This window comes from Notechis scutatus, chromosome 4 (assembly GCF_049901735.1).
Source record: "Notechis scutatus isolate UNSWTSFEM ecotype Mainland chromosome 4, rNotScu1.2, whole genome shotgun sequence".
NCBI classification, from domain to species: Eukaryota; Metazoa; Chordata; class Lepidosauria; order Squamata; family Elapidae; genus Notechis; species Notechis scutatus.
This window is the reverse complement of record NC_142012.1, coordinates 157297271-157323335: the sequence shown is the minus strand read 5'-3', so window position 1 is coordinate 157323335 and position 26065 is coordinate 157297271. Positions and strand designations below refer to the sequence as shown.

General features: G+C 38.1%; 1 protein-coding gene and 1 long non-coding RNA gene across 6 annotated transcripts in view; one reads left to right on the top strand and one right to left on the bottom strand.

Moving 5' to 3' along the window:
• The window catches only part of LOC113412645 (calcium-activated potassium channel subunit beta-2), a 250362-nt gene that overhangs the window by 152177 nt on the left and 72120 nt on the right, over window positions 1-26065 (bottom strand). The window contains exon 1 of one of the 4 annotated variants that reach the window (XM_087965370.1): window positions 6103-7359. The exons of 2 other annotated variants lie outside the window; for them this stretch is intronic. The gene's annotated coding sequence lies outside the window, so the exon portion shown is untranslated. Of the gene's footprint in view, window positions 1-6102; window positions 7360-26065 lie in introns of those variants that run through there. One more of the 4 variants, XM_087965372.1, reaches the window with a different exon arrangement.
• Window positions 7961-19215, top strand: LOC148130973 (uncharacterized). Of its 2 annotated transcripts, none has more exons than XR_015749526.1 (3): window positions 7961-8284; window positions 10757-10864; window positions 18563-19215. It is a non-coding gene; the product is annotated as an uncharacterized LOC148130973 (long non-coding RNA). The 2 variants fall into 2 exon arrangements; XR_015749525.1 differs by lacking the exon at window positions 18563-19215 and adding an exon at window positions 15377-16007.

Sequence of the window (26065 nt, the reverse complement as noted above, 5' to 3'; positions counted from 1 at the left end):
TTTCACTCTCTTGTCTCTCTCTCTCTCTCTCCAGGGATCCTGGTTTGAGCCTCCCCACCTATATTACCTACTTTGTCTGTCTTTGTCCTTTGGATTGGATACAGAGATCCGAAAATGAGAAGGAGGAGCAGAATCTTACACTGGTGATTTGATAAATTGCTTCTCAACTGAGCCCATCAGAGCTCATCAAGCAAGCAGATCACCAGAATTAGTCGCTGTGAAACCGCCGTGGGCTTGCTGAATCGGAAAAGAAGAGACTGCTAGGGATCAAGCCTGCCCAGCCTTTTGTCCCCACACAATTATGATCCAACCATCCCTTTGAGTTTGAATTGAGAGCCAGTGTGGTCAATTTGTTAAGGTATTGAACTGGAACTGAGGAAACACACATTGTAGTTCAACTTCAACCATGGAAGCCCATTGGGTAATTTGGGGCCAGATACTTTCTCTCTACAAAACCTTCATCACAAGATTGTTACTGTGGGGAAAAATAAATGAGGGAAATGAAGAAAAAGGGACATATAAACTTAAAAAAACTAAAACAATAATAATAATAAAAATTCTTGCTATCTGAAAACACAAATTGTGATCCAAGGTTTTGTGACTTCTGTGCCAAGAACTTCCTTTGGATCCAAGTGTTTTTAATTTTAATTATCCTAAATACAAACAATGAATCCAAAAAGCTTTCAGCAACCATCACAATCCCTTTTATAATATCCCAGAAGAGTTGGTCAATATTAATACCAGCATCCTCAAATGATTATTGGGAAGGTCAGTCAGCCAGCCAGTCAGTCATCAATCAATCAATCAATCAATCAATCAATCAATCAATCAATCAGAATAGAGCTGGAAGGGACAATTCTGCCCTGTCTATCATTTTTTAGCAAGTTCCTCTCTGAATTTGAATTTTGAAATTTAGATTTCTTAGTAAGACTTTATGGCTTACATGATTATAATTTTGAAAAATAATTGACCAAATCTCCATACATACCTTTGTGGAATCCTTGATGCTCTCTGAGCTTGATTGTTTTCTCGCAGACAAGTCATCACCCAACTAAGCAACATCATCAGTGCTAAAAGGGAATGGAGTTTGCTTTTCTGTTATATACAACTGTTGGTGTTGGTGGAGTGAAAATACTAAAATACCTCCCAGAGAGCAATCAACACCCAGATAAGTAGAGGTTAACACCAGGATTAATACCAGACCAATAATCAAACAGTAAACAATACCTCAATCAAGGAACTACCAACTCAGACACATAATCAAACAGTAAAGAGCAGCCTAATCAAGGAACTACCAAGGAGAAAACAATGCTCCCACCAACAGTGACAGGGCAAAACACTTGTATATAACAGAGAGCAAACCCCTTTCCTTTCTAGCACTGATGATATTACCTAGTTGGGTAATGAAATGCCTGCAAGAAAACAACCAAACTCAGAGAGCACCAAGGACTCCACAGTTCAATTCTGGGTTACAAATAATCCCTTCTATATGTATTTTTGTCATCATTTCAGGGCTGACTTAAAGATCACAGCTCAGATATCATATTTTGACACTAGTTTTCTTAGAGTTTCACAAAAATGTATTTGGTATCTCTACTATGAAAAGAGGATCTACAGCTGCTGCTCTTGATGGTCCACTCAGTTGAGCTATGGGACCATACATGTCAATCTCCTTAGCAAACTTTCAGATTTGTACTAGAGAAGAAAAACAATTGCCAGCTTCAACTTCACCAATGTTTCTGAGCCAAGGGGAAGAACTTAGTGGCATGGAGAAACTGGTTCATGTCCCATGAATTCATTATTTCCAGTGCTTACACCCACACTGGCTAAAGTAAGAGAAACATTTTGGAAAGTTTCATGCAAGTTGGAAAAACACGATGATATTGGTAACCCTGAGAAAGACACCAGAGGACATAATCCTACTGGGGAGCAGCAGGAGAAAAAGTCACATAAAAGCAGGAATCAGCCTAGATTCTTAATCCTAACCCTAACCCTAGACAAACTCAGTCAGTTAAAACATTTCTAAGCAAGGGAGTGTAAATAAAAGTATCCTGTGATCTTGACCATCCAGAGGGAAAGTTAGAGAAAAAATACCAGAAACAGCAATTTGATGATGGAACTGATAAACACCCATTAGACATGGGTTGGAATTTTGTTCTGGGCAGAACGTTTGAATGGTCTTTCCAAGTTAGGGATACTGTATTTCTAGGAAAGCATAAGTTTACCATAAGATAAACTGGTTTGTTCCATACTACTCCTTTTAGTCTTTCATGATACCACTTCCTAAATCTCTGGGGATGCTTTTAAGCAAGAAAGAAGTAGCCTTATTTTTCTAAGAATTTATTAACATACTGATGCTACTCAATATTTTGCTTCACAGCAAACCAGCATTTTAATTAAAATAAACCAAAAAGAATAGTGCCCACCAAAGGCGGGATTTGAGGGTATGCTGGTTCTGTAAAGGGATTTCCATTTGTAGGCTTATTTCATCTTGATGAGTCTTACTTTCCTTTTTAAAATAAAGCATGAAAATGTGACCAATCTGAGAATTCTCAAAATAGTCTTATTTAGAAACCAGCACAATGGATATTGTCTTCCATTCGAAGATTACAACTTTAAATGATGGTTTGCCAACGGGAAATGACCGAACATGGTAAACAAAATTCACTATCCCTTTCTCTTGCACTCAAGAGCGAATAGTACTTGCCAATAATATTAGCTGTAAAGTTTTGCACAAGTTGTTATAGCGTTATTAAATGTTTTTTTTCTCCTAGCCCAGTGTTGGGCTGGTTTTTTTTTTAAAATTCAACCACAACCAACTATATCCATTATTCCATACTGTACATTCCATGTTGTCCACTTTTTAAAATTTAAGTCTTTCGCCACTCCAGAGCTATCAGATAAGAATGAATTATTTCACATTCAGCCATGATTTAACTTCCTTATTTTTGTGGCAACAAAAAAATGATACCAATTGGAGGTCATATCCAGGACCTGTTTCTAGCCTTGAAGCTTATTCTCAGTATGTTCTAAGTAATCAAAAAGTAGAGAATCCTGCTGAATCTTATTTCTACAATGCTAAATATCCCAACAAGGTAGACTACACCCAGAATTAAACTGCTTCTTGGTCCCTGAGCAAAATCATTTTCCAGGCTCATGATTAAGTACAAATTTCTTAAGATCCTGCATGCTAGAGGTTGGCACACAAACTCTATCAGCTTGGAATGTACTTATTTCTCCTTTACCCTTCGTTACTCGGTTGACAAAAAATTTCCACACTCCCAGGAGATTAAAGAATGTAAAATCCAGCCAACGGGCAGCTCCTTCCTGCTACTTTGTTCCATATGCTTCCCATCTTTTCAAGACTCAAGAGTCTGATCAACAACAATTTTCCATAGTTCTCCAAATGTGGGGCAAGATCACTTCCTTCCCAGAAGACAACAAGCAGCCTGTCTGACCAAACTTAGGACAGGCCATTTAAACAAACAAGCAAATAAACAAAGAAATGTTTTGATTGGTTTGTGCCATTTTAATTTGTGTCCTTATCTGAAATTTCTGTACAGAACCTATTTATGCTAGAACTGGCAATCGGTTTCAAACGGTCTGCTTCCTCCTTCAAGCCACAACTTTTCAGATGAACGAAAGAGTCCCTTTTCTCACAACCCTGAAGTGTAACATCAGGATTTAGGAAGGTTTTTTAAAATGAGAAAATAAGACAGGAAGGCAGGAAGAAGAAAGAGAGAGAGAGAAAGAGACAGAAAGGGACAAAGGGAGAAAGAGAAAAAAAAACAAGAAAGGATAGAAGAAGAAAGAGAAAAAGAAAGACAGAAAGAAAGGGAAGGAAGGAAGGGAGAAAGAAAGAAAGAAAAAGAAAGGAAGGAAGGATGGAAGGAAAGAAAGAAAGAAAGAAAGAAAAAGAAAGAAAGAAAGAAAGAAAGAAAGAAAGAAAGAAAGAAAGAAAGAAAGAAAGAAAGAAAGAAAGAAAAAGAAATGTAGGTTTACCCATGTTTAGAAAAGTCATGTAAGTTGAGTCGCTTTGGCAACTTCCCCCTTTCCTCAAGGGTAGCTTCTCCTGGTATAACGTCTTCAGACATCGGGACGAGTCTAGCAATTGATTTCTCAAATAACCCATAGGAATAATACCCTGATCTTTGAGCAAGTGCTGGGCATATTCACTCTTCCTCTCTGGATCAAGTTGCTCTTTGGGTGAGTGGTCTGGGGCCATGTTTCATTCCCCGGAAGCATGCAACATCCTCAGAGCACACAACACAGTGAGCTTATTTCTTGATTGGCCTTCAGATTTTTACTTTAGGTCAGTTGCCAAGTAGAACTTTCCAAAATTGATGGTGCCAAATCCAAGACTTCCATCTCTTTATCATTTCCCAGCTCTTGCTAGGTCACTGCTGAAATAGTAATGCGTTCCTTACAGAGGAACTAGCAAACTAATTGGATGGTTAGTCAATAACATTTCAGTATTTACTAAACTTGCATGAAAGTCAGTGGAAGTTCAAAAACTTATATACAGACCACCATATCAAAGTTCAGAACATAAAAATGAGCCTACTGTAGATTCAAGCCTACAACAGATTCAAAAAATCATATCAATCTTTAAAGCCTGCAATAATAATAAAAAAACCAGATCCTATTCCTGTACAGAAATAGTGTATCAAATAGAAGATGGATGCTCCTGTAAAAAGCTTATTTATTTGGTATCAAATTAGAATTTAAACATTCCAATTTAATTTTTGAAATTCATCCTGCCATAGAAATATCCTCCAGAAAGTCCATGCATTTTAACTTTTGACCCAAACCAATGATGACAATAGGCCTCTCAAACATTACGTATAATCTAGAAATGATTTTTTCCCCCTGAAATTCAAGTTGTTTGCCTTTCTGGATGACCTTGGATTCAAATAGAAAAGCAGCCAGTTTTAGATGATTCCTTCCTATCCAACTGATCACAGTTTACACTTAAATGTAAGATGGCATCAATATCATTGGCTTTTTAAATTGACATTATAGCCAATGTTAAGTCAGAAAATTGTGACTATTATTTAAATTAACATTATCTGATAAGATTGCTAATGAAGTGTGCATGTCAATCAAAGCTAAGCAATCCTGACCCTGTTTGCTAGGATGGAGACCTCACTAAATTCAATGTGCTTTTCTTAGCATGAATTCAGAGCAGGTGAATTTAATGCATGTTATTTCTGACTTGGTGGTAATGCTTACGATGGCACTGCAGGCATTAAATGAGAGTGAAATAAATGGAACAAATACATGATTGTTATCTAAAGCAAAATCATAAGGAAGTCTATAAAAATGTTTGAAGGACTAAACTCAGCATATTATTGCAATCCAAAGATCAGAAGAGTTAGTAGGATATTTTGAGTTTATATCTCTTTAATTAGAAGGTGCTCAAAATGCCTTATAAAAGAAAACATTCTACTTGGATCTTGCATTTCTCTCCAGAAGTTGGCATAATATATCTTTAAAAAAATTACAGGGGTATTTAGTGATTAGCTTTTAGCTATTGTTTGGTTTAACCTCTCTCTGTGTTCCAAGCTTCTTCATATTCTGATGTTGTTTCAACAATTTCTAGTTTTGATCTTTGAGGTACATTCCTCCCTCCAAATTTATCTCATTATATGCTCTGGTAAACTGGGTCTATTTTTATTTTCCAGAAATACTCTTTACCCTATTGCCTTTCGTTCTATTGCCAGAACAGTCTGAACAATAGTATTAGTTACTAGTTTAAGTTGGTCACTGCTATGCCAACTTGATAGTTTAAGAATAAGTCATGTCAGAAAACAATGCTGATCATCATGATGATATAAAAATGGCAGATCCAGTCTAAACATCTGGCTACGTGAATAACCATAACAACAATATTTTTTGAAAATAGTTGCCTTTAAAAAAAACCTCAATGCAATTCTAAAATAAACTAATGTAACTTCCTTACTTTAAGAATCATGCTATCTAGAGATTTGGTAATGGAATTCCTAGAGGCAATTGAAACACAATTTCTTGGTCTTATAGACCTTCAGACGTACAGTTCCAGTTGCCCATATTTTATTAGACAATCTTTAATTGATCAGTTACCTTAGAAACTGTGGTGCAGCTGTTTCAACATGGAGGTTTTAGTAGATTCTGGCCAAATAAGTTAATATTTCCTTTAATCTACATACTTCTGCCGTTTTCAACTTCAGGGAGTGGGAAGTGTTTGTAAGTCTTCACACGCAGATGTTTGAATGTTCTGGTGCTTTTCTCAGTGTTCCAAAGAAATTTGCCTTGAAAGATTTGTTTCTAAATCAAGAGGGTGAAAAATATATGGCAAAATGGTCCAGCAAAAAGTCCAAGAACTGTCTTAAAAGCAACGAAGCCAATCCACTTGCTGGGAGAAGAAACTCCATTGAAACTGGAGACTCTACAAGAGCTGAGTTGGTCTCAGTCAAACTTTGTCTGAGTGAAGTTTGCAGGGATTGCCATATCTGTGAACATTCCACTCATCTTTGGCAGTGTTTATATCTCTTTAGTTAGCTGATCCTCTTCTAGGTTTCATTGATATTATGGTTGAAGGAGGGTCAGGCTTCAGATTCTACTCGGTTTCCTTTGCCAAATCCATCATTCACCTGCCATTTGCTGAAACGGGGTGGAAACAACAGGCAAGCAGAGGAAGGTTTGGAGCCAGAATTGTAAACAACAATCGGAATCCTTCGAAAGACCGATAAGCACCGACACAGAATCCAAATTAGCATTGCTTCTTTCTTAGCAATTCTTGAGACAAGGAATTTGTTTTAAAAACATCTCAGCCCCGCCTGCCTCTCTCTAGAAAAGTGCAGGAAGAAACGGCACCCAGCTTTTCTTGACGGAAGCACCAAGAATGCAGCGTAACCAAGACTCCTCTCCAGGGGCTCATGGTTTTGTTCTTCACCCCTGGATGCAAATAGAGTCTTCTCAGCTTTGTCTTTAATCAGTTCCATCTGGATTGTCGTTGCCCTTGCATTGCATTTCCCATTTGATTCTCTCTCTGCTCCCTTCTGATTCCAAACTCAAGGGTGCTCTGCAGAATTCTTACTTCAATTCATTTACATCTTATATTTCTTAATGGCTAATTCCTTTCGTCGGCTAAACAACCGGAGCTGTCCTTGGTGCTGGAAGGCAGCATGCACGTCCTTTCTGACTTGTCTCATATTCCCTTCTCCCTCCGCCTCCTTTTCATTTAAAATGTTATGGTCTCTTGAATTAAGAAGATACAGTAATGCCAAAAGCTTAAAACGGTTGGTCTCTCTGAATCATCGGGGTGTATGTGTGTGTGTGTCTCCTTGGTAACTAGCTATTCCTATTGAATTGCACACACACACAAACGAGAAAAGCTCAGTTTATAGCTAAAGCAAATATGAAGCATAGTACCTAGGTACATTTTTACAAATGTCCAACCTCTCATTATATTATGTATTGATTGCCTAGAGGACAGTGATTGAGAGACGCTCCAATGCTTTGAGCTATTATTTTAGTGGGAAAACAAGACCATCTATTAAAGGGGAAATGATTTTGGGGAAAAGTAAATTGTATAATCAACTTAAAGCTCCTGTTGTAGCAATTGCTATTATTGTTGTGATGATGATGATGATGATGATGATGATGATGATGATGATGATGATGATGATGATGATATTACTTGGACCCTGCCAGATTTGGAATTGTAATAGTTTATAATAAGATATTTTTGAACTGGGCTTTGAGTAGGAGTGATTGCAGTCTGCAGAGAGTGAATTGTGTGGCTACATCCCCCAGGGGGAAATAGCAAATTGGGTGAGGAGAAGCTTGCTTAGTAACTCACTTCCTGGGCAATTAAAACACCAGCTGCCATCTCCCTTTTGTGTGGATAATCACAGCCTTTTATATACTGAATCCTTGAGGCTGCATATTTGCTTTGTCATTGCTTAGTCTTCTCAAATAAGGCTAGTTCAAAGGGAGTTTAAAACCCTGATAATTTTAAATAGGTGGCATTAGTATTAGCAATTAATTCTTGTAGAAGAGACTGAGGAATTCTCTCTCTCTCTCTCTCTCTCTCTCTCTCTCTCTCTCTCTCTCTCTCACACACACACACACACACACACACACACACACAGAGGTTGGGATGGTATGCCTGTACCTTTAAGAGCTGCACTGTAGAACATGTTGGGAGAAAGAGGAACTCCGGCACTATTGAGGAAAGAAAAGTCATAAGCAGGATTCATTCATTTCACACACTTAATCAAGTTTGAGAAAGACCTGATGGGTGAGTATGCATAAGCCTGGTTAGTATTAACTTTGATTCCTTTTTAAAATTTTCATGGTTTAGAATTTGATGAAACCCAAGTCATTTGACTACTTCATAGTATAACATATTAGGTGAGGTCAAGACATGAATTAATTCAGTAACCAGCTGAAACAATGCTCCATTGACCATTTCCATCATATGATAATTTCATTAGGTTTGCATTTGCCTGTATACTGCATGAGTCAAAAAGAGGGCTGTGAAAATATTTAAAAACCCCTCATATCCTGGACATAAATTGTTTCAACTCCTACCCTCAAAATGATGCTATAGAGCACTGCACATCAGAACAACTAGACACAAGAATAGTTTTTTTCCCAAATGCCATCACTCTGATAAACAAATAATTCCCTCAATACTGTCCAACTATTTACTAAGTCTGCATTACTATTACTATTAATCTTCCCATCCTTCCTTTCACCCATCTTCTCCCACTTATGACTGTATGACTGTAACTGTGTTGTTTGTATCCTTACGAGTTATATTGACTGTTTCCTAGTATGATTTGATTGCTTATTGTACCCTATGACTATCATTAAATGTTAAAACCTTATGATTCTTAATGAATGTATCTTTTCTTTTTATGTACACTGAGAGCATATACACCAGTGTCCAATCACACTTGGCCAATAAAGAACTCTATTCTATTTATTTATCAAACAGCCAAAGGCTCTTTTTTACTCTCCAACATGGTTTCTTTCCCCCTCCTTTCTTCCTCTCCTTCTAGAAATGGAAGATCAAAAACTCAAGAACTGGAGCTTAATTAATTGAATTATTGAGATAATTTATCTCAATAAGTTAAGTTCTCTCTCTCTCTCTCTCTCCTCTCCTCTCCTCTCCTCTCCTCTCCTCTCTGACTAATGCTCAAAATTCCTTCCAGAGGAAAACAATGATACCTTTATTAGATATATGGACCAAAAATAAAATCACAGCAAACCCCTAGATGCATATGAAATACACATTCTCACACAGCAGATACATACAAGGAGCAATTTCACCGAGCCATACAATGAGCTACTCACTCAAACAACCAAAAGAGGTTGAGACAGAGACTGAGCAGGACGAAAGCCCCTCACATCCCAAAATAGTCAGTACTACAGAGCTGGAATGCCTGGATTTTTGGAACCTATTACACTTACAGACAAAATTAAAAAGAATATTTGATATCCCACCTGGAACTTTCTCTGGCATAAAAGGAAGGTGACCCAGCAGTGTATCCTGAAAGCCTAGCAGAGAAGTTCATTTATTGCTGTTTATTTATATGTCATTTATTGTTGTATAATAACAACTAGCCGATGCACATAAAGGAAAGGTAAAAGAGTAAAAAGGCACGGATTTTGCTATGGAAACAATAACAGCTCTGGGTGCACCCATCAGTCAAAGAATAAAAGTTTCAGAACATGGTCCTCGATCCCACTTCAGTCAGAAAGATTACGACTTTCCACTCTCACCTACCATGGAATGATAGGAATAAAGGAAAACCACTTTATCATCTAATTTTCCAATGGGGAAGATCTGAAGGGACGTACATACTGGCCAGGGGTACTGTAGGGGATTGGACAAGCCCATTGGTTGGTTGCACAGGCCATTGATTTGAACTAGTTTGGAGAATCACAGGAAGTAATGTAAGAACTATTCTCAACGATCATCTAGTCTAGTCTAGTCTAGTCTAGTCTAGAATAGAATAGAATAGAACAGAACAGAACAGAACAGAATAGAATACAATAGAATAGAATAGAATATTCTTTATTGGCCAAGTGTGATTGGACACACAAGGAATTTGTCTTGGTGTAAATGCTCTCAGTATACATAAAAGAAAAGATACATTCGTGAAGAGTCGAGAATCATAAGGTACGACACTAAATGATAGTCATAGGGTACAATAAGCAATCTAGTTCTCCATACAATGCAGTTTTGTACACCCTGCTCTCCAGTTTTGTAAGGGTGTGAAAGTAACAGACTGTACAGGTAGTCCTTGACTTATGACCACAATTGAGCCCAAAATTTCTGTTGCTAAGTGAGACATTTGTTAAGTAAATTTTACAACCTTTCTTGCCAAATTTGTTAAGTTACTAACACAGTTGTGAAGTGACTCTGGCTTCCCCATTGACTTTGTTTGTCAGAAGATCACAAAAGGGGATCTCGTGATCCCAGGATACTGCAACCTTCATAAATATGAGTCAGTTGTCAAGTGTCTGAATTTGGATCACAGGACCATGGGGATGTTGCAACAGCCATAAGTGTGAAAAATGGTCATAAGTCACTTTTTTCAGTGCTGTTGTAACTTTGAATGGTCACTAAATGAACATAAATCAAAGACTCCCTGTAGTAGCTAGGCAGATGTATTCCAGGTGTAGCATTCCTAATTTCTTTGGGATGTAGAGAAGATAGTAAAGACAAGTTAACATTTTATGGTGTGACATTAAATTCTAGGACTGGAATGTCTTCACAAAAGTGTTTGCCACACAGGATACCAGCCGCGTCACCTCTGCCTTGGCAAGAAGATCTATAGAAGATTCCAAATAGGCTCTTCAAATCCAGGTAGGTGCAAATAGTACAAGGCATTCTAATTATTTTTTCACAAGTTAAGAATTGTTTCAAATATTTTGTGAGGAAAGTTAAATTTGGTCAAGTATCAGTGTATATCGATACCACACTATTCCTATTAAAAACCAATCTTGTATCTGGATTTTGATATCTATTAGAAAGCCACCACCATCACCATATTCACAGAGACATAGTAAGATGAGTTGTGATTGAAATATTGGAGAATATTACCTTTCATTTTGCCAAGCCATCAAGTTTTTAGCCTGAAATACACGTGTGGATTGCAACATTTAATAAAGGAACAATGGAAAAGAAATGAAAAGCAAATGTATTCACAAGGAAGAAGACAGCAGCTCATTTTAAAGTATGAATGGTGTGAAGTTATCTTTCCACTTCAGATATAGGCCAGATGGGAAAGCTATTTTAATTATTTTTGGAAATCATATTTAGTATTGGATGGGCTAGTACATTAGTAATGCTGAAAGCAAGTCTATAATGAATTCCGGCTTCGCAATATTTTTACTCTGTGATAACAGCAAGTCTGTAGAGATTCTCAATTCAACCAGGTCATGGTTTGTCCCAAAGGTGATTTTTCAGGAGGCAACTGGACTTTCTTTTCTTTCCTTTTGAAGATGTTTCACTTCTGACAGAAGCATCATTGTAGGTTTTTTTTTAAAGTACAGTACAACCGGTAGACTCATAATATAGATGGTAATGAAGTTTAGTTTAGGGCAGGGATGTCAAACTCAATGGGGTGCTTAGATCTGGCCTGCAGGGCCACCCTGGAAACAGTGAAGGACTGTCTCATGGTGCCTCTGCCAGCAAAACCTGAGCTTGAGAGGGCCGCAGCAGTGGGCCTTTTTGCTGGCAGAGGGCTTCAGGAGACCTTCACAGTCAAAAACAGATCCTGGGGGCCTGTGGGGCCCCCCGAGTTCCATTTTTGCTGGCAGAGTTCTAGCAAAACAAACTACTAGCAGCCTTGCCCAGTGCCCCCAACATGAGTGACATTGAGCTGGCCATGCCTACCGTGACCATGCCCACTGGGACATGTCCCCCACATCCCTGAGGTCAAACACAACCATGATGCAGCCCTCAATGAAATCGAGTTTGACATCCTTGGTTAAGACACTAGGCAAGAAACTAGTAGACTGTGAGTTTGAGTCCTGCCTTAGGCATGAAGGCCAGTTTGATGAATTGGAGACAGTCAGTGTCATCCCACAACATCAGGCTCAGGGGACAAGCTGGTCAGTCAATTTCTGTTGCAATCAAATGGATCGACTTTTGGGGGATAGGAAAAAAGAAAATCTTGCACTTATGGGAAAAAATATGAGAAAGAAAAAAAAAAGATAAGCAAATACTACTTCCATTCATAATGCCCCAAATCTTTACCTACAATGGCTGACTGGTTTAAACTTCAATAACTAGGTACCCTTCAGACTAAATAAAAGACAGTTAATAGTTTTCCTATTCATTGAGGAAGCAATTATGCTGGAAATAGTTAGCAGTAAAAGGAAACCAGGCCACCAAAGAACACAATGGCTGGACATCATCAAAGCTGACACCAGTCAGACTGTAGAAAAACTCAAGCAAGCAGTGCAAGATCAGAAGATGTGGAGAGAACTGGCCTGTAGAATCGCCAAGAGCCAGACATGGCTGAATGGACCACATCGTCATCATTAATTTTCTTACATATCTGCCATTTGTATCTGCATTTGTGAATATACACTAACAAATATCCTCTCCACCAGGCAAGGAAGAAGAAAATGCATATATGGGATTATAACTGAATGGTAGATCATGTGGTTTACATTACCTTAAACCTTGAAAACCACTCCAATAAGGCAGGTAGGACAGTATCAGAATGGATTTGTTTTCATCCTTCAGTTGTATTAAAGAGCTAGGGTGACGCAGTGGTTAGAATGCAGTACTGCAGGCTACTTCTGCCGGCTGCCTGCAACTTGGCAGTTCGAATATCACCAGGCTCAAGATTGACTCAGACTTCCATCCTTCTGAGGTTGGTAAAACGAGGATCCAGATTATTGGGGCAATATGCTGACTCTGTAAACCACTTTGCACTATGAAGCACTATGAAGCGGTACCTAAGTTTAAGTGCTATTTATTTTATTTATTTTTATTTATTTATTTGATTTGTCAATCGCTTACAAGATAATAGGTATAAGTATATACATAGTTATGAATACATGAAATGGTAGTAACTGCTATTGTGACTTCAATTTCCTTTGAAGATGCCATCGAGAAATTTTGGAAATTCTACTGCTAGGTTAGGAATTTTTGGAGTTACAGTTTCAGGCTTCTCTATAGTCTACTGTAGACTGATATATTCAACCTTGATGTCTGGACTCCCAGAATTCTCCAGCTGAAGTTGAATGGAAGTCCAGGCATCGTAAAAGTGCTAAATTGAGAAAATATTGGTCTAGATGACCCATATATCTGATTTGGTTGAAGGACATCTCAGATATGCATCCCTGTCTGAATCCTATTCCTGTTAGGGATGTGATTTTAGTTATCTAAATTTTGTTGCTAGCTTGATACTTTGTGAGTCTTGCATCTGGCTGTGGTTGTCTGATTGTTTTCCTCCATTGTAACCCTACAGAAGATTTGGATACATGGTCAGCTTGAGACATATAAAACAAATGTGCTCCCAGCAGTAAGAAAAAAAGTAAATACTGTACTTTTCTGTATATATACTCCATATATCAAATGATGGCTCCTACGCCTTTTTGTCTGTCACTAGTGTCAGAAATGTTTTTTCCTGCCATGGATGTAATCGATTTGTGCTATATCCTTGTTGGGATTATGACATAAATTCACAGAGGTAACTGTCAACTCTTGATTCATATCCCTAGCACATTTGGGAAGGGAAAAAAGTGCAAGACAGCAGAAGTAGGCAAATATAATTGACTGGTGCAAAAAACTCACTAGTGGACAAAACTTTTTGGTGGGCAAAAAACTCATCTTACATCGTTGCAGTGGTATCTTGGCATTCAACTGGTCTGAAATTCATTGAATTTGGTACTCAATGCAATTTGACATGAAAATTTTGTCCTGGTACCCATCGTTGTTTGATACTCTATGCATAAGCTAGAATTTGTCGGTGATGGCTGCCTTGTGGCTCACTATATTATTCCTTATGGGAAAAATGTGTTCAGTACACATTATTTTTGGTACTCATTGTGCCTCCTGAAACCAATTAATGAAGAGTACCAAGGTATCATTCTATTTTTAGAAACTCCAGGACAAAAGAGGAAATATCTTCCACAAACATTTTTGACACAATAGAACTGACCTTTAGAAGACATGAGGATCTTCAGCATGTATAGGATGTCCAAGAAGATTTATAAAACAAGGCATCATTAATGTTATCATCTTAACTATTTTCAAATATAGCTTAAAAAGCAGAATTATTGGGGCCCTTGTCACCTTTTAGAAAATTATATATTTGCTTGCTGCATTTTTGATGGAAGATTAGAATTAGAATTCTTTTATTGGCCAAGTGTGATTGGACACAAGGAATTTGTCTTGGTGCAAAAGCTCTCAGTATACATAAAAGAAAAGATAAATTCATCAAGAGTCAAGAATCATCAGGTACAACATTTAATGATAGTCATAGGGTACAATAAGCAATCAAATCATACTAGGAAATAATCAATATAAATCATAAGGATACAAATGACAAAGTTACAGTCATACAGTGACAAGTGGGAGGGGATGGGTGATAAGGAGTGATGAGAAGATTAATAGTAATAGTAGTGCAGACTTTGTAAATGTTGGACAGTGTTGAGGGAATTATTTGTTTATCAGAGTGATGGCTTTCGGGAAAAAACTGTTCTTGTGTCTAGTTGTTCTGGTGTGCAGTGCTCTATAGCATCGTTTTGAGGGAAGGAGTCGAAACAGTTTATGTCCTGGATGTGAGGGGTCTGTAAATATGAACAGTGGAATAGATGAATGTGTTTGTATGGATGAATGTAATGACTACCTGAGATACTGTGGAGAGTAAGAGAGATGGACATGTGCAAGAGCAGTTGCCTAGGCAGAAGGATCTGAAGCTTTTTAAAAATATAACATTGAGAATGACTCAGGCAGATACCTCTCTAATTCACAGGAATGTAAGACTAGAAAGGAGATACTGCACAATCAGATTTGCAAGATTTGGTTAGCAGCAGTTTAGCACTTAGACTTATATATACCATGTCACAGTGCTTTACAGCCCTCTCTAAGAGGTTTACAGAGTCAGCATATTGGTCTCAACAATTTGGGTCTTCATTTTACTGACCTTGGAAGAATGGAAGGCTGATTCAACCTTGAGCTGGTGAGAATCGAACTGCTGGCAGTTGGAAGAATTCACCTGCAATACAGCATTCTAACCACTGCCCCACCACAGTTATTATAGCTCAGTAAGAATAGTTTTAGCCTTTCTGTGGAGTTGACCTTTTGGTTGGGTCTACCTAGTGGGACTGATAGATACTTTGTTTCTAAACCATGTAGTCTGTTTACCAAATTTTGGTCTCATGAATTCACCTGAGGACAAGAGGAACTTTGGCCAAAGGTAGATCTGCTGCTGGAAGGCCCAGCAAGAAGAAAGAGTCAGCAACCAATCAAGAGACAGCAAAGATTTGACCTTGACTAAGAGACTCTTTGACCCAGCCTTGCAAACACATCAGCATTAGAGAAGGAGACAACAGAAGGCGGAAATGCAAAGGAAGGCTTGGATACACCAGGAACCAGCTGGCCCAAGCCAAGTAAATCTGTGAGAACAATAGGACCAGTTGTGCTAAGATGGAGTTAGAGGCAATTGCTGATTTAAACAGCAGGGTTGCCAGAAGAAAACTGTGGTGAATGCCTCATGCCAATTGCTGATCTGAAGATTTTTTTGCTACTGGACTGTGTCCTGAAACTGGGACCTGGTGTTTGTCTGAATTAAAGTCTCTTGCCTTTGTATGCGGTCTGTCTGGTAAGAAGCCTTTGACTGAATTTATGATCTGGAACATAAGCCAAGCATTTTAATTGCCACTGGAGAGATATAAGCACTTCAAGATCTGGACACTGTTAGAGGTCAATGTCAGCACTTAAAATTCAAAATAGAACACAGAATAATAGAGTTGGAAGGGACCTTGGAGATCTTCTAGACCAGGGGTGTCCAACCTTGGCAACTTTAAGCCTGGAGGACTTCAACTCCCAAAGCTGGCTGGGGAATTCTGGGAGTTGAAGTCCTCCAGGCTTAAAGTTGCCAAGGTTGGACACCCCTGTTCTAGACCAACCTCTGCTGGAGCAGGAGACCCTATGCCATTTCAAACAAATGGTTGTCCAGTCTCTTTTTGAAAGCCTCCAGTGATGGAGCACTCACAACTTTTGAAGGCAAGTTGTTTCATTGATTGATTGTTTTCACAGTTAGGAAATTTTCCCATAGTTCTAGGTTACTTCTCTCCTTGGCTTCCAACCACTGTTTCTTGTCTTGCCTTTTGGTACTTTGGAAAACAGTTTGATCACCTTGTCTTTGTAGGAGGCCCTCAAATATTGGAACACTGCTATCATGTTTCCTCTAGTCCTTCTTTTGATTAGACTAGACATATCCAATTCCTGTAACCATTCTTCACATGTTTTACCCTCCAGTCCCCTAATAATTTTTGTTGCTTTTCTCTGCACTCTTTCCAGAGTCTCAAGTTATTTTTATATTGTGGTGACCAGAACTGGACGCAATATTCCAGGTGTGGCCTTAGAAAGGCTTTCTAAAGTAGTACTAGAACTTCACATGATCTTGATTCTATCCCTCTATTAATGCAGCCTAGGATTGCATTGGCTTTTTTGGCTGCTGCAGCACACTGTTGGCTCATATTTAAGTGATTGGTTCACTTAATGAATTAATAATCCATGATCTGATCACTTTGAGCCTGAATATACTCTGTGTGAGCCCCAGTCACACTTCTGAATGATGGCTCCCATATGAAATGATAGATGTGTGTCATTGTTAAAATAAGGGCGTCTTACAATTTGTGTTGATTGGTGACCTTTCCTCATCTGCCTCAAGGCTCTTGTCCTTGGTGCTGAATGAAGAGTAGTGTCAGGGTTCCAAGTAATGCATCCATCGCAAACAGAACTCCGAGGCAAGTTGGTTCCTCAAAGAACAGTTTTAATTCGAGACATTGTCTTGGCACAAACTGATGGAAAGCCAACTCTGAAGGGTCCTGTTCTTTCCACCACCTTAAAAGTAACAATTTCCTGTTTTCTCAAAACAATAAATCACATTGTTCAATTTGGATACTGGCTGGTTGCTTAGTGACTTCTCTCTTCCTCCTCTGGCCAGCCAACCATTGGAATGTCTCTGACACATAAGAGAGCTATTTTGTTTTGGCTACAAAACCCCATCTATCTCTACCCTCCCCCTTCAATTCCAGGCTGGGTCAACCTGAAGCCATGTGAAAAGAAACCCCGATAGAAACAGAAGCCCCAAAGAAAAGAAAATGGCAGAACACAGGCCCATCCCCTATCCATCCTAGGGCATGCAGGTAGGAGAGGATAACAGAGAGACATGGTCTACTTGGGAGGAGAGGGCCTTAATCCTCTTCATGGGCTGCAGGTGTGAGAACTGCATAAGAGTTTGGACCTATGTTCTTGCAAACGCTGGAGACAAAGCGTGATTTATTTTGGTTTGAGGTTATCTTGGTTGGCGTCCTTCCAACAGACTGTGCCTTGTTATCTCCTTGAATTTGGTAAATACTTCTCCTGTTCCATTGTGGAAATTTCATCATTGTAGTTTGTATGGTTTTTATTTTCACCTCTATCTGCTCATTAAATTCGGACTGTATTGCTTTCTTTTGCAGACTATTTTTGAGTACGTTTTTTCTCCAGCTGAGAATTATTGAACTGTGGGGCCAAGTTGGAGGCATTAAAGGACATTTATTTACATTTTGGATTTTGTTATGTTTGTGTTACACTCTGGGTCATCACGCCTTGTTTCATGCATCATCCTTTGAAAGCAGGCCAAAGGCTACCTGGATTCAGAAATATTGGGAATGCTATTCCAGCTTAAGCTAGGGAAGGCTGTGCTAAAGAAATCTATTGTGTATAATATCTACTACTGTTGGCAATGAACAATTTCATGTTGAACATACCATATGTTGGAGCAAACAGCTGAACGAATGAGGCCCTGAAGAACCTTTCTAAACTGCAGGAAAAAGCTACAGGATCCAATCAGAAGCTAATTTGTTTGGTTGTCATACTTCTGAATTGCTCAATAACCTCAGTTGTCTTTGATAGGATACATACGAGTTAAAAACAAAACAAAGCAATATTAGTCAGTAATAAAAAGAGCACAATGGGCAAAACCATTAGACCACCCTACTGTTTTTCGACCCTTTGCAAAGATTCTGGAGGCCTCAAAATGTTTCTCCTGCTATTATTCACTGTAATAGCTATTATAATCCTAGCATAAACAAACTTTGAAATGAGAACAAATGTTAGGGTGGAAAAATACCCAAAAGGAAATCTTATATTGCCAGGTCTTTGCTCTTGGCATAGAGCAATGACTCTGATTTATTAATATGGGAAACAGCAGGGAATATTTAAACCTGTCCTTATTTTTAAAATTTCCCTAGGGGGAAAAATGGTTTATAAATCTTTTAATAGTGAGTTTATGAACAATTCCCCCTTTTCCCTCCTTCTTTTCTCTTTCAGATGAATATTGTGTTGCTATTTGGAGAAAATAGCAAAAGGTGGCAGTGGCTATTTATATATGGTATTTATAGAAGGTATATATGATATCATGGATACTTTCTGGATGCCTGACACTCAGATCTGTGTTCATCCCAGGTGCCATTTAGATGGTAAACAATTGGTTCAGATTCTGTCGCTTGGGAATTTCTTTCGCATTTGAAAAGGACATTTCTCTTTCAAAGTGCATTTGATTTCCTCCCTATTAACAGGAGATTCTTTTTCTCACATTCATTAACATCTTCAGCCCTGTTTTATTTTCCACCTGTGCCCACTCATCAGTCTCAGATAAGCATGCAGAGACATTAAAGGGAGCAACGAAGAAATGCTTTTGCAAACATTGTTATGAATTGGACCTCCTGGAGGGCAAATTTTATGCCTGCAATAAAGTCAGACTCCCCTATTAGTTCCTGGTGATAAATTCCATTCATGTTTAGGGTGAAAAATAATATATATGTTTTAGCTAAATCTCAGAAGGCAAGCCATGTTTAATGTGCTAATCAATGGCATAGGAAAAAAAAACCTGAAAATATAGAAAAATTGCCAGGAGTGAACAGGCAGCATGAATTCTACAAGGAAAATGTAAAGGAATGATACAAGAGGTTGCAAGAAGAATACTTTACGGCAGTGGTCCCCAACCTTTTTTGTACCAGAGACCAGTTTCAAGCACAAACACTTTTTCAAGGACCGGGGGAGAAGAATCGAGTTTGGTGGTTTGCTTGCAGACGTTTCATTACCTGACTAGGTAACATCTGATGTTGTTACCTAGTCGGGTAATAAAACATGTCTGCCAGCAAACCACCAAGTTCAGGAGCGCCTCGGCCCTGCCTCCCTCAGCCCCATCCCTCAGGTGTCTCCCTCCCTCCCTCAGGTGTCTGCCTCGTTCCTCTCTCAGTCGCTCTCTGCTGCTCCACCAGCCCAGGAAGAAACTGCTTCAAAGAAGCGGGTGGGTGGTGGCTTTTCCTGTCGCCGCAGCTCCTCCGAGCGCCCGTTTACCCCCACCCGCCCGCCCGAGCGCGGTTCAATCCACAGTGCTCCGTTCTGCCTGCCTGCCTGCCTTCTTCGTTTCGGAGCAGCTTCGGCTGATAAAAAGAGGCGAATAGTTATTATTCTCACCAGAAACGAAGAAGGCAGGCAGGCAGGCAGAACGGAGCACTGTGGATTAAACCGCGCGCGGGCGGGCGGGGTGGGGGTGAACAGGCGCTTCGGAGGTGCTGCGGCGACAGGAAAAGCCACCCCCTGGCTTCTTTGAAGCAGTTTCTTCCTGGGCTGGTGGAGCAGCGAGAGAGCGACTGAGAGAGGAACGAGGCGGGAGGAAACCGAAGCCGCTGAGCCAGAGAGCAGGACAGGCTTTGGTTGCTTCCTCCCTCCCCTTCTCTCATTTGTGTCCTTGATCCCCGATCCCAGCAGCATTCACCGAAGGCGAAGAAAGCCGCCATTTTTTTTTTTTTCTTTGCGGCCCGGTACAGAGTGCTCCACGGACCGGGACCGGTCCGCGGCCCGGTGGTTGAGGACCCCTGCTTTACGGGTCAGGATATAAATAGGTACTAAATGCTTGTTGTTTTGTTTTACTATAGACAAGCTGATTCATGCTTTGGTGGATGAAACATTTGCCCCAGGCATTCCTAATTTGGTTTCTGCCAAATTGGTGGTGGAATGTAGTCTTTCCCAGAAGGCAAAGAGACAGTGGAGTTTAGAATGACTGGTGGGCAGAATGAGGGCAAGGTCAGACTCTCCCTAGCAATTCACAGGGCATATCTATAACTATGAAGATAATTGCTTGAGTCTGGCAAGATTCTGTCTGTAGGTGAACAACAATAAAGAAACTAGTCAAAAGTAATTCCTTGTGTCATTCTTGGTTCCTTGGGCTTTGCCTTTAAGTTTCCAGACTCAACCAACAATCTGCATAACTATTAGATATGCTTTGTGAATTGCTAGAGATTTTCTGCCCATCAGATCTTCCAAGCCCACACAACTGGAAGATACTGATCCTGAAAAATACAGGAAATAAGATGAAGGTTCTAATGTCCAGGCTTCCTTTATAATTTTATCTAAAATAAATTAAATGCTGCAAATACTCACTTGGAATCCATCTAACGGGACAGGTACAAGGCTAGAGAAGCAATAAGGATGCAAAATCCAAGAAGAAGCATTAAACAGAGATTTTAACTAAGCATTTAATTATTCAAAGCCAACTGATTCTTTCTTTCTTTCTTTTTTGCTATTAAGTAGTCTTTCATTTATGGATTAAAATGGTTTTATCTCACTGCTAAAATGACTGGCACAAAGTTACTTAGGAAGAAAAGAGTGATGTTATCTTGCATCAGACTTTGGTTTATCTAGTCTACAAGACATTAGGCATCTCAAACCTAAACATGACTTAATTATGGCAAAAAAAAAAATCCATATCATGGCAATAGCTTTAATACATCCTAATAGCCAGTTTCTCATATGACTGTAAAACAAAGATGCCTATGAGTTGAGCTTGATTCTTAGCAGACATTGGCTGATCTCAAAAACAGTAAACAGGATTTGATTTGGTTGGTTTATGCATGAGAACCTACTAGGAAATTCAGGATTGTAGGATGGACTGATAGGGTGAAAACATATCAAAAGATGGTAAAAGTAAATTTATTTATTTATTTATTTATTTATTTATTTATTTATTTATTTATTTATTTATTTATTTATTTGATTTGCCAATTGTTTACAAGATAATAAGTATAAGTGTATACATAGTTGTGAATACATGAAATGGGTACATATAAGAAAAATAAAAGAAGAATAAGAGAAACAATAGGACAGGGACGGTAGGCACGTTGGTGCGCTTATGCACGCCCCCTACAGACCTCTTAGGAAAGGGGCGAGGTCAATAGTAGACAGTCTAAGGTTAAAGTTTTTGGTGTTTGGGGAAGAAACTACAGAGTCGGGTAGAGTATTCCAGACATTGATCACTCTATTGCTGAAGTCGTATTTCCTGCAATCAAGTTTGGTGCGGTTAACTTTGAGTTTGTATCTATTGTGTGCTCTTGTGTTGTTATGGTTGAAGCTGAAGTATTCATTGACAGGTAGGACATTGCAATGTATGATTTTATATACCATGCTTAAATCAGACTGAAGACGGCGTAATTCAAGGTTTTCTAGTTCTAGAATTTCAAGTCTGGTGGCATAAGGTATTCTACAACGAGTAGAGGAGTGGAGAACTCTTCTTGTGAAATATTTCTGGACTTTCTCAATTGTGCTAATATCAGATACGTAATGTGGGTTCCAGACTGATGAACTGTATTCGAGTATTGGTCTAGCAAATGTTTTGTATGCTCTGGTTAGTAGTGTGATATTACCAGAGAAAAAGCTACGTAGGATTAGGTTAACAACTCTTAATGCCTTTTTGGCTATGTAGTTGCAGTGGGCTCTAGCACTTAAATCATTAGAGGTGAGTATTCCAAGGTCCTTTACAGAGCTTGGGTCATCAACAAGATCTTGACTATTCAGCTTGTATTTTATTTTCTGATTTTTTTGCCAATATGTAAGACAGAGCATTTATTTGTTGAGATTTGAAGTTGCCATTTGTTTGACCATTCTGATACATAGTCAAGATCTTTTTGTAGGGTAGCAGTATTGTCTGTGGTATTGAACAGCTTTACATCATCAGCGAAAAGAACGCAATTGCTCTTAATATGATCACAGAGGTCATTTATGTAGAGTATGAAGAGAGTTGGACCTAGAACACTGCCTTGGGGGACACCACTATTGACAGGTACAGAATTTGATAGGACGCTCCCAATTTTGACCATTTGTTGTCTGTTTGCCAGGAATGCTTCTATCCAGTTATTCAGTTGTCCAGAGATACCATAGGATTTTATTTTTAGGAGTAGTTTGTCGTGTACCACTGAATCAAAGGCTTTACAGAAGTCTATGTAGATTGCGTCTATTGCTTTGCCTTGGTCGAGTTGTGTCGTCCATATGTTTTTGCAGTGTAAGAGTTGCAGATTACAGGATAGTTTTTTTCTGAAACCAAATTGTTTATTGGAGAGTAGGTTGTTTGTCTCTAAGTGGAGGATGATGGATTGGTTAATAATTGATTCCATGACTTTACAGGTGACGCAGCATAAGGAGATTGGTCTGTAATTTTCAACTAGGCTTGGGTCTCCCTTTTTGAAGATGGGGGTGACTGTGGCTTGTGACCATAGGTTAGGCAAGGAGCTGGTCCTGAAAGATTTTTCAAAGATTATGCTTAGAGGTTTGGCTATGGCAGTGGATAGCATTTCTATGAAATCATAAGACTGAAGGTTGACTTGAAGGACATATTTTTTTAAATATATGTGTAAAACAGAATAACAGAATAGCAGAGTTGGAAGGGATTTTGGAGGTCTCCCCTTTGCTCAAACAGGAGACTCTATATCATTTCAGACAAGTGGTTGTCCAATCTCTTCTTAAAAACTTCCAGTGATTGAGCAGCTACAATGTCTGAAGGCAAACCCTTCTATTGATTGTTTTAAAATGAATTGTTGAATAAGAAAAAGGAAGCATTTGAAACCATCACTAATGTAGAACAGATGGATGTTATAGTGTCAGACTTAACTTGGAAAAGAGAAGTTAGCCCTTCAGTTTGTATTCAGGGGGAAAAAAAGACTCATAGATATTCTATTTTAATGAGCCCACTTATAAATCAATGCAGGGATATTGCTTATTCAGTTCAAGGCTCTGTATCCTAATTCCTTATTATTATTTTTTATACTAAACCTAGTATCAAAGAAACTTTAAATGAACTTTGTTTCTCTTACCTAAATTAGCCTAATTGAAATTTCCGGCATGGTTCACAAACTGATGCTCCCAAATTGTAATCTGTTTTAAAGTTAAAATGAATTGTATTCTAAAATTATTTTTCCTTTTCTTTCTGTGCATTTTAGAGTTACTTTTTAATGACATGGGCAGACATGTACTATATACTAGATAGGTAGATAATAGATATAGATGATAGATAGATAGATAATCGATAGACAGACAGATAGGAAGGTAGACAGAAAAATAAAATGACCAAGACAATTTGGGATGAAATTTAAGGCTTATCCACCTCCTTCTGGGTACATGCAGATGTTTCTTACTTTAACCATAACCTGTCCCTTAATGAACTCCATTTTTAAAATATGCAACACATAATACCATATATTAACTGCAATCACATTTCATCTCTAATTTATTTCACTGTGGGAAATCATAAAAGCCAGAATATTGAATCCAAGATGATATATAATGCCTTGAATTGTCTGCCATGTTCACATCCATAATAAAACAGCTTACATTATGAAGCAATTATCTTTGACTGAAATGTCAATAACATTTTGCAAACAGGTAACTGCCTGGAGTTCTTCATTTGCTGAAAATGGCCTTTTTATTTGTACCTGGCGGCTGAATTGCGTCAACGTTTAGAATATTCCAATTTCCACAGGCATTTTCTAGGAAAACAAACAGAGAAAACCACCAGCAGGGAAAGCAGGAAAATAATAATAATAATAATAATACTCTGGTCCAGTCCACTAAACACAGTGATTGCAAAAGAATTATTTGCATGCCTTTTCAGTGTTTCAAAAAGCAAACTACTTTAATATCATAGTATACAAGTAGACCATAGAGGACACTTAACAAAGTTCTATTAATGCATCAGGTGCACTGAAGTCATTGTATTGTACAGGATATTAAAAAGACACACTAGCTTCATTCTGAATACACTGAGATAGGTCTAGAATTCAGCCTCATCTTTTTGCAGGATGAATTTGACTTTAGGGTCGACCAAGGTTTATACTAAACCTAGTATAAACTGTTTCTAATGGGACTGATAAGTCAGTACGCAAAGTCTATTTCAAGTCACCCTAATCCCTAGTGACTTGATGAACATGCCCATGTAGTCTTCTTGGCAATACTATGGACATAGTTTGCCATTATCTTCTTCTGTCAGAGTCTTATGACATTTTGTTTTTTGTCAGAGTATATTCATGAACTGGAATAGAGCTTAGTAACAAAGTCAGCCAATGAGAACTGAATTAGGGGCTGAAACTTAAAGAGAGAATCTGTTTTATAATAATAAGCATGGTTTAGTTCTGTTGTGAGCCCTCTGAGCTGCTGCTAGTGTTTTTGCTTATGTTGCATTGAAAGAATCTACAAATGGTATTGTAAACTTTATTCATATTATTAATACCATATGTTTATAAAGAAGTTAATGATCCTGCTGAATTAGTCATCTCTGTGTTTTTTGGACTTGAATTTCTGCTGCAAACTCTAACATTTTTCAATTTCCAAGTCTACTTATTGGCCAGCAATTTCTTGCAGTGTCTCATCTACATAGAATAGAATAGAATAGAATAGAATAGAATAGAATAGAATAGAATAGAATAGAATAGAATTCTTTATTGGGCAAGTGTGCTTGGACACACAGGTAATTTTTTTTTTTGTAAATTTTTTATTGATTTTTAAAGACAAACATAAACAAACAAAACATAAAAACATTAACCTTTCTTCCATGAGTATACAAGCAGTGTGTCGGTTGGTTTACAAGTTTTTTGTGCATCCATTTCATAGTCATCAATTACAGTTACATTGCATAATAACTCATATTCTCAATCAGAAATTAAGTACCCTAGTATCATTATTAATCAATCACTTGACAATAATTTCATTCATTCATATTTTGCAAGATAACTATAATTTACTTAGTATCATTTTGTAACAATTCATATAATCTTCCCAAATCTATCCTAAAAGTTTTTTTATAGATATAGTAAAAAAGAAAAAAAATACATCTTTATATATTTATTATTTCCTAAGATTCTACATATTTCATTATTGTATTTTAGTATCTAACCATTGATAGAAAAGGTCCCAAATTTTATAAATTTTTTTATCCTCTTGCTCTCTAATTTCAAATGTCAATCTACTCATTTCAGCACATTCCAACACTTTCTTAATGATCTCCTCCTGTGATGGTATTTCCTCATTTTTCCAAAATAAGACACACAAGTAATTTGTCTTCAGTGCATAAGCTCTCAATGTACATAAAAAATACATTCATCAAGAATCATAAGATACAACACTTAGTGATAGCTGTAGGATACTAAGTAAGTAATCAAAATTATACTAGGAAACTAAATAATACAATATAAATCGTAAAGATACAAGCAACAAGGTTATAGCACTAACCAAGCCTGACTATACTCAGTTCCTATTCTGTGACCAGGTTGACCATATGCCATCATCTGTTTGCACAAGGCAGAGGTGAAATCTAATGCCTAGATAGAGATTTCTGACTCTATAGCCTTTATAAAACATCCCTGTTTCTAATGGGACTGTACTTTTTCTTTTTCAGTTTTTAGTTTGCCCATTGAAGATTGCAGTGGATAGAATACTGATGCTGTTATATGAGGTAGACAGGTGGAGCTTGAGGATGGAATCAAGAGAGTAATCAGCCTGGAG